Here is a 7,500-nt window from a genome sequence, read left to right on the forward strand (position 1 = left end):
ATCTCCAGCGCTCATTATTTCTTCTTCACCTTTCTTACTTCTAGTTTTTATCGACATAACCTGCCAGTAGAACGTTAATTAAACAAAAAAAACAATTTTTTCCACTCTCGAGAGACGGAGCTCGGAAACACCCGTCCTACCCGAAGCTCATCTCCAGGCCATAAGATGTTTTATTGCAAGGCGTGAATGACGTATTTTAAAAGAAGTGCTTTGCGTCGCAGTTCCTATGGTAACAGCTGTTGCTTCGAAACTTACAGAAAAGTAGTAAAATACAAGGCAAGGTATGGCGTTTTTTTTTTTTTTTCAAAATTGAAGCTTTGTTATCTCTGAAAATGCGTCATTACCCACAATTTTCTTTTTGGATATAAAAGCAGTTGCTAAGTTCTGCTTACTCCGCATAGTTTTAAACCACGCAAAAATATCCCTGTGTTAGTAGGCACTACCTATACTGGCTAACAAGAGTATCTCGAGATGCGCAGAGCGTATGCGCAATAACAAAAGTAGGCACTGTCCTTAATCATAGGTTGGAAGGATAGTGGAGTATGAAAAGATTGAACCCAATACCAGAACAATTTTTGCGAGCCCCCTTAAGTCATCAGGATGTGGACCCTACGTTCATCACAGTAAAAAGGTACTTAAGTCCATACCGGTGACAATTAAGTTTTCAGGACCTACTTAGCAGCAAGGCTCCTGTGGACAGGCTTGTTCGATTTCACTTGAGGAGCAGTAGTTTGTAGCCAGTTTTGACTCATAATTTGGGACAAATAGCTTGTTTCGTGTAGTTCTCCTCTTCAGTCCAAAATGTTCCTATTTTAAAGGAAATGCCAGCATTTGACGGTGAATTACAAAATGGAATTAAATTGATGGTGAACATAGACAAATATTGCTTCGCTTTAGAATCACCAAACCTGCTGTGGGATGAAATGAGTAGAATGGACCACCACTGCAGGTAAACAACTTAGCCAGCTGCAAGAAAAGGAACAGGAACGCGGTACTAGAAACCGTGATTTGTTGCGTTTGCCTCTTGAAAAAAGCATCGAAATAGCAGGGAAACTTCTGATAGAGCGGTGCACACACGTTTGATAGCCTGTCTAACAATATAAGGGCTGTTAATATTATTAATGAATTGAAGTATAAATATTCTTCGAACTTTTCTGTGTATTATAGGGTTACTATTAATAAAATTTCCTATGCGATTACTGTAAGTCAAGGCTCCATTTTAACTAGCTTATCTAATTAGATAAACCTAAATAAATATTTTCCGTATTGTACGTAGCACAAGACAATAGAGAATTAGAATTACGTTTACGGCAAAACGGCAGAAATGACCACGTGACCATCTTTATTCTTTATTTGTCGCTCGCCGTTTTTAGTTTTTCAGTAAAATGATGGTTTACGTTAGCATCAAAGTTCAAGCTTGTTTTCCATCCATGTACTCATCTTATCAAGAAGACGTCTTGGCGAACTTCACGTTTGCCATTTCCCGTAAACGTGATTGTGCATCCCTCTGTTAACAAATCTATCGCTCCGATTCTCAAAGTGTTAATGCAGTAGCCACAATTACTCTCTAACTTTTGTCGCAAATGTAAAAAATTAAGTAAAGGAAATATGTATAGATCAGAAGAGAACAAAAATAACAACAGCGAGGGGTAGATAAGAAATCTAAGCTCGCTTAGAAACTAATACCACTAGCAAACCAATTTCACTTCTTTTATTACCAGCAATTTACATTTGTGTAAACGGAAAACGTTCTTTGTTCATAGCAATTTTAATTTCAATTCTAGCTTTCCAGGAAACAACCTAATTGTTAATTAATTAATTAATTAATTAATTTATCTCTTTTATTTTATTATTGCTGTATCATTATCAACGTGATTTATCAAGCTTTTTGTCTAATGAAATACTTTTTTAATAGATACCAATACAAATAAACTGTTGTTGACAGTAACTAGCAAAAATGCATTGATTACAATAACTGCTGTTGTCGCCCTCTTTCATGATAGGAGAGATCCAAACCCCTCTGCTGCCCCTTGATATTTATTTTCAATTTACTATTACTTTCCGAAGCATATTATGTAAATTATTTTTATCCACTGTCTAGAGATCAGATGTGACAGTCAAGAGAGGTTGTCGCATTTCAACCGTGTGTAAAAGACAGGCGGAATTATTGTTGCGATTTTTTAACTAAACTTGGTCGCATATCCTTTTGTAGAGGGGCAGCTACTTTCTCCTAGCTTAAAATTGGCCAGTCACAATAAGAGATCCGTAAAGAGATTGATGAAAGGTCAATTTTTGAGGGTAATCAGAAGTTTAATTCATTGCACGACAAGTCGTCACACTTTAGCTTCATTCCTGCATGGTTCGAGTTCTAGAGATCTCCAAGAAATTTAGGTGAGGTTAAACTTGTGTAATCACAAATCCGTTTGTTTGTGTCGCATCCTGTCCTCAAACAACACCTTAATTTTACTTAGCAAAATTTAACTGAAAGTCACTGGGAACTGCAAGGTCTTCTTTCTGCACATTAAACTAGGAAATCCATTACAGTTGTTAAAGAACAATATTTACTTTGTGAACCTTGACTTAAACGCGGCCACTAAACAGTTCAACAAAGCTGCCAGAATTCTCAAATTGTATGCCGCTTTAAACTATCTAGCGAGGGATTGTCCTCTAAAGAACAATGCGGGTTTATCCTATACTAAAAGTAGACATACAAAGTTGATATCATTGATAGAGTCCTTTGTATGTATGTGGGGTTCACTCTTCCCTGTCTCGTCTTCTGTTGCCAACCATGTATCATTTGTTACATGCGGAGTGCAACGAATGTGATAGTATATTTAACGCCTGGTAAATAAATGAGAATGCTGTGTTATTCAGTCACTGACAAAGGCTAGGCGTACTTGGCAAAACGAAATCCGAGCTTTTTCAAAAGGAATCGAACCTATAACCTTCCTATTACTAGTTCGGGTGATTTACCTCTAAGCTTCAGGAGACCCGTTGCAACTAGGCCGTTAAACAAGTTTCATGCGACAAACATCCGCAGCGTGGCTACTCCCCAAAAATTTGGCTGGATGAGTGGCTGGGTGTGTGTGGCGCGCTTCTTGAAACCTTTACCTTATTTCAGACCAGAACCTTGCATCGATACCCTATTTTAGACACTGCAGACCCTCCAAGTGTAAATCATGTTAACCCGTTACAATAAATATAGAAAAGATCGAGATGAAAGCGGAAAACAAATAACTATGAGTTATGCTGCCCCTGTAGGCCTTCCAACCCTATTTTACTCGTGCAAACCATACCCAATTCCAGGTCAAAAAAATCTATACCCGACCAAAAATTGGCACCGGACATAGCTATATTGCTGTTTTAGGGGTGTACCTCGCCTCCGCTGGGGTAAACATCCAGCATAGTGGTTAAACTCAAATATAGATGTGCAAAAGAAGAACTGTGATCGTATATTTTAGGTAAATAGCTCATTTTTCGGTTTGGTAAGTTGAAGGCACGAGACCTTCTTTCGTAACTAAACTGACGGGTGGTCAGTTCTTTTCTTTTCTCCAAAAGGAAGCTTTAGCTAGGAAATGACGGGTAAATTATTTCGACCAAACCTAACAAACGGTGAACCTTTAGGAACTAGTATGAACGTACCTGCGAACTGTGCGTGTAAGCATCGTCGGCTATTTACCAAGTTTTGTCAGTAATTCAATAAACACATTAAGGCCTCTTACTGTAGTAAGTGGGGGTAGTTCTCCGGTTTTCAATTGAAACATTGGGGTAGCAAAAAGGAGACGGCCAGCAAACAGTTAATATTGAGGTGATATGGGGACTATTCATCATAATCAATGGGTGACATAGGGACACACAATCAAATTATGACTACGCAAATTTCGTTCAAGACAGCACTTAAAAAGGCAGCTTCTCTTCAAACTTGACACAGAGACAGATGTCACGGTGGAACAAAGATTTCGCATTCCAAATCCGAAGGAAAGTTTACGAGACGAATTACAAGACCTGTGCCATTTACCTATCAGATTTACCACCTCTGATGGACCAAATTTCTGGCATTGTATAATTTTGTTCTGAAGGGTACAAATAATGAACGTCCTGCTAGTACTGAGGACATAAATGGGGGATTGGAGATTTAATTCTGTAGTTTATGTTCAATGCATAGTAAACCTTAGTGAAACCATGAAAACCTTCCTGGGCGTTCACCCTAATAAGAAAATGAACCACAAGATGAAAAGAAAAATCTTTTACCTCGGCGGGAACCGAACCAGTCACGTGGGAGGGAACCGTCGCATCCCTACCTGTGTGACGTCATATAGCCACCGTCTGCGGCCAGAAAGAAAGGGCTTCCTTTCAAAATGGCGGCCACACGAGTGAATTTTAGACTCTAATATGCCGTTTCCAGAAAGAAAAAACCTATTCATGTTTGAATCCTTTAGTGAACGCTTTTAGGAATGATAAGTTCAAAACTGCTATGAAACGAAACTTTCGCTGTCAGCTAACGCAGATCAAATGACGACTGCACTCGCGTCCCACCAACGTGGCACAGGTTCTAATTGTGGGTATCTAATATTGTAATAAGTCTTCTCTTATAATACATTGTTGTTGTTGTTGTTGTTATTGGATTTTCTCCGGGTACTCCGGTTTTCCCTGCTCCTCAAAAATCGACATTTTCAAATTCCAATTCGATCTGGATTATTGTCAAGCATTTTATCATGAGCCTCTGGCTCGGAAGATGGTGCAAGCACTCCCCGTGTTATTGACATTAAAAATATTACTTTACTTTACTTTTTACGTTAGGGTTTGCCTACAAAATGTAAGGATCGTATACATTTGTACCAGGATTAGGTGTACATAACCATATCCAATCAAACGTACATGTATACTCGTCATTACACAGGCCTTATATGCCGGTGTCTTTATACTTCAGTATATGTCTCCGTACACGTGATGTATACAGACTCATAGCACCGTATTTTGTATTCCACGCAGTGTGCATGTATACCTAATGCATTAACAGTGAAAATAATAAGGAAAAGAAAAACCGGGCTTACATAACCTTTGCCCATGACTGGGGTCCACACAAGCTTAGAAGTGACCTCTAAAACTCGCGTGATATATAAACGTTTGCACAAGCTGTGCCCAGCTACTGATAATGGTCCTACAAGCACAACCTTTATTTTATTTTTTTTTAAGTCCAAAAACTAACAAAACAGTATGGGAAAGCAAGAGTCAAAATGGTATTTATTGCAAAATCACTCATCATAATAACTGTAATTATAGTCAATCAATCGTTACACTTTGTTAGCGAGAATTACTCCTGCACTGCTGTCTAATGGCTAATATTCTATTTTTTAGAAGAATAATCTTCCTTACTATTAAGTGTCCTTTGAAAACATTCTAACGTTAAGAAAACGGTAGTGTTTGTTTTCAAATTTTCAAATGAAAAACTGATACAACTGTTAAATAAAAATATCGATCACATTCGCTTTCTGATACTGCATAGTTAGCATCATCGGAGGCCCAGGGGTAGATAAGAGGGAAGGGAAAAAGTAAAAACAGTAAACAAAATGCGCAAGCTGCTAGTATAAGATACTCCATATTAACAGCGTATAAACAAATAGAAAAAGTATTAATTTTTGTACCAGAAGACAGTAAAATTCTTGGAATTACCAAAAATTACACCTCATTGAGGAAGGAATTTCCCTGAATGCAGTGGGCAATATAAATGTCTGTTTTTTTTTCCTTCGGAGTGGTCGCGTGAGTAGTATCGAAAGGTATTGGTATCGCGAGTATCGAATTTTTTGGGAAACCTAACATCTACGATATTGAATATTTGGTATCGATACCGACCCACTCTTTTTCCCACTCTCTCTCCGTGGGTCTCCGAGGATGGGACTGACATACAAAAAAGAGAGTTGCTTATTCTGAGCCGGGATCTAAAAAACTGAACCTCTTGTAATATATTATTCAAATTATTTATTTTTCTGTCATTGCTACAACCTGCTTACAATACATACAAAAAGAGAAAAAGTTGAAGAAGTAAGAACGCCAATAACCGTGATTTTACGTGTATTTAGTATTTATTTTAGTTTTTATTTTAGCTATCAAGGCAATGTACAGGCGATATTTCATTTTGGATATTCTATACTGAATTCTAGCAAGACAGGTCACATGACCTTCAAAGAGCATTGCAATTCCATTAAGTCTTGCAATAGCCTTCTCTGCAAAATTAACTACCAGTCTTCTGGAACAGGTTGCTGTAGATGTTTCACTCTGTTAAAGTAAAGATGCTCCAAACCTGGCAAATGTTTATGATTATTGATCACATAATATCTAAAAGCATTCCTTAATTTCACTCATCACCGTTTGATTACCTATACTAATATTATTTTGGCCATTTATAAAAATTGCTAACCATGCCTGATAAAAAAAAAAATAAAATAAATAAATAAATAAATAAAGGTATCTTCCATTTGCCTGTACGTACCAGTTGATCAAATTAGTGAGTCAGTTAACTGAACCCTTTTTAAGTGAAAACAAAAAAATAATAACTTTTATAAACAAGCTGATACATAGGCTGCAGAAACAAAACTCTTGTATATGACTTGTTTGCGAGCACAGAAAGTGCAGAAGAAGGAGGGGGAGTGCAAGAAAATCCGTTTAACCTACACAGAAGAGACAGAAACAAAAAAAGTCAAGGGTCCATACCTTCTTTCCGTAGATTTCTTGCATTTTCTAGAAAAGTACAGTCAACTCCCTTTATTGCGGACACGCTCGAGACCGCAAGTTGGTGTCCTTAATATGAGAGTCCGTCCTAGCGGGAATTTGTCTCAGTAAAACATCTGTAAATTATTTTTGCCGGGGATTAAGCTGCTGTCCGTATTACCAGGGTGTATGTAAAAGCGAGGTGTCCGAGAGGCGAGAGTTGACTGTAACAATCTCAGTACTTCTCGTTGGTTTAGCATTTCACGCAAACATTAAACAGACAACTAAGTGTCTTACACGATAACATGTCTCTGTGCCAAAAATAGGCTTATTTGAAGCAATTTCAATTTTATCAAATGTGAATAAGGGAGAAACGAAGACTCGGAAAAAAATCTGAGTCCCAGATGGGATTTGAACCCACGACCCTCCGTGATCTAGTCGGATGCTCTAACCACTGAGCTACTGGAGACTCTATGGTGAACAGGGGTCGTTTCTCCCTTATTCACATTTGATACCTTGTTGTTGTTTGTCCGTTAGTAATTTCAATTTTAAGGCAAAAAGGTCATTGAAACCTCTCTTACCCAAAACCTTTTAATTATTAACATGGAACACGGAAATAAATCAGCTAAAATTGTCCAACATTATAGACATACGACTGGGATAAGATTACATGTAATAGCTCAACAAATGAGCGCTTCACTTTAAACAAAGTACCATCTACAAAAAGGAGATTTACTTCTGTGTGTTTCTAAGACATACATATAGTTAACAACTTTTAGCAGTTCCGCGTGA

At 37.7% G+C, this 7,500-nt stretch overlaps 1 protein-coding gene and 1 non-coding gene across 8 annotated transcripts in view; one reads left to right on the forward strand and one right to left on the reverse strand.

Moving 5' to 3' along the window:
• The window catches only part of LOC146488159 (uncharacterized), a 538,028-nt gene that overhangs the window by 78,121 nt on the left and 452,407 nt on the right, over positions 1–7,500 (forward strand). The gene's annotated exons all lie outside the window — the stretch shown is intronic.
• Positions 7,105–7,178, reverse strand: Trnas-aga (transfer RNA serine (anticodon AGA)). The gene has a single exon. It is a non-coding gene; the product is annotated as a tRNA-Ser (tRNA).

Source organism: Pavona decussata, unplaced genomic scaffold (genome assembly GCF_977016875.1).
Source record: "Pavona decussata unplaced genomic scaffold, jaPavDecu1.1 SCAFFOLD_11, whole genome shotgun sequence".
NCBI lineage: Eukaryota > Metazoa > Cnidaria > Anthozoa > Scleractinia > Agariciidae > Pavona > Pavona decussata.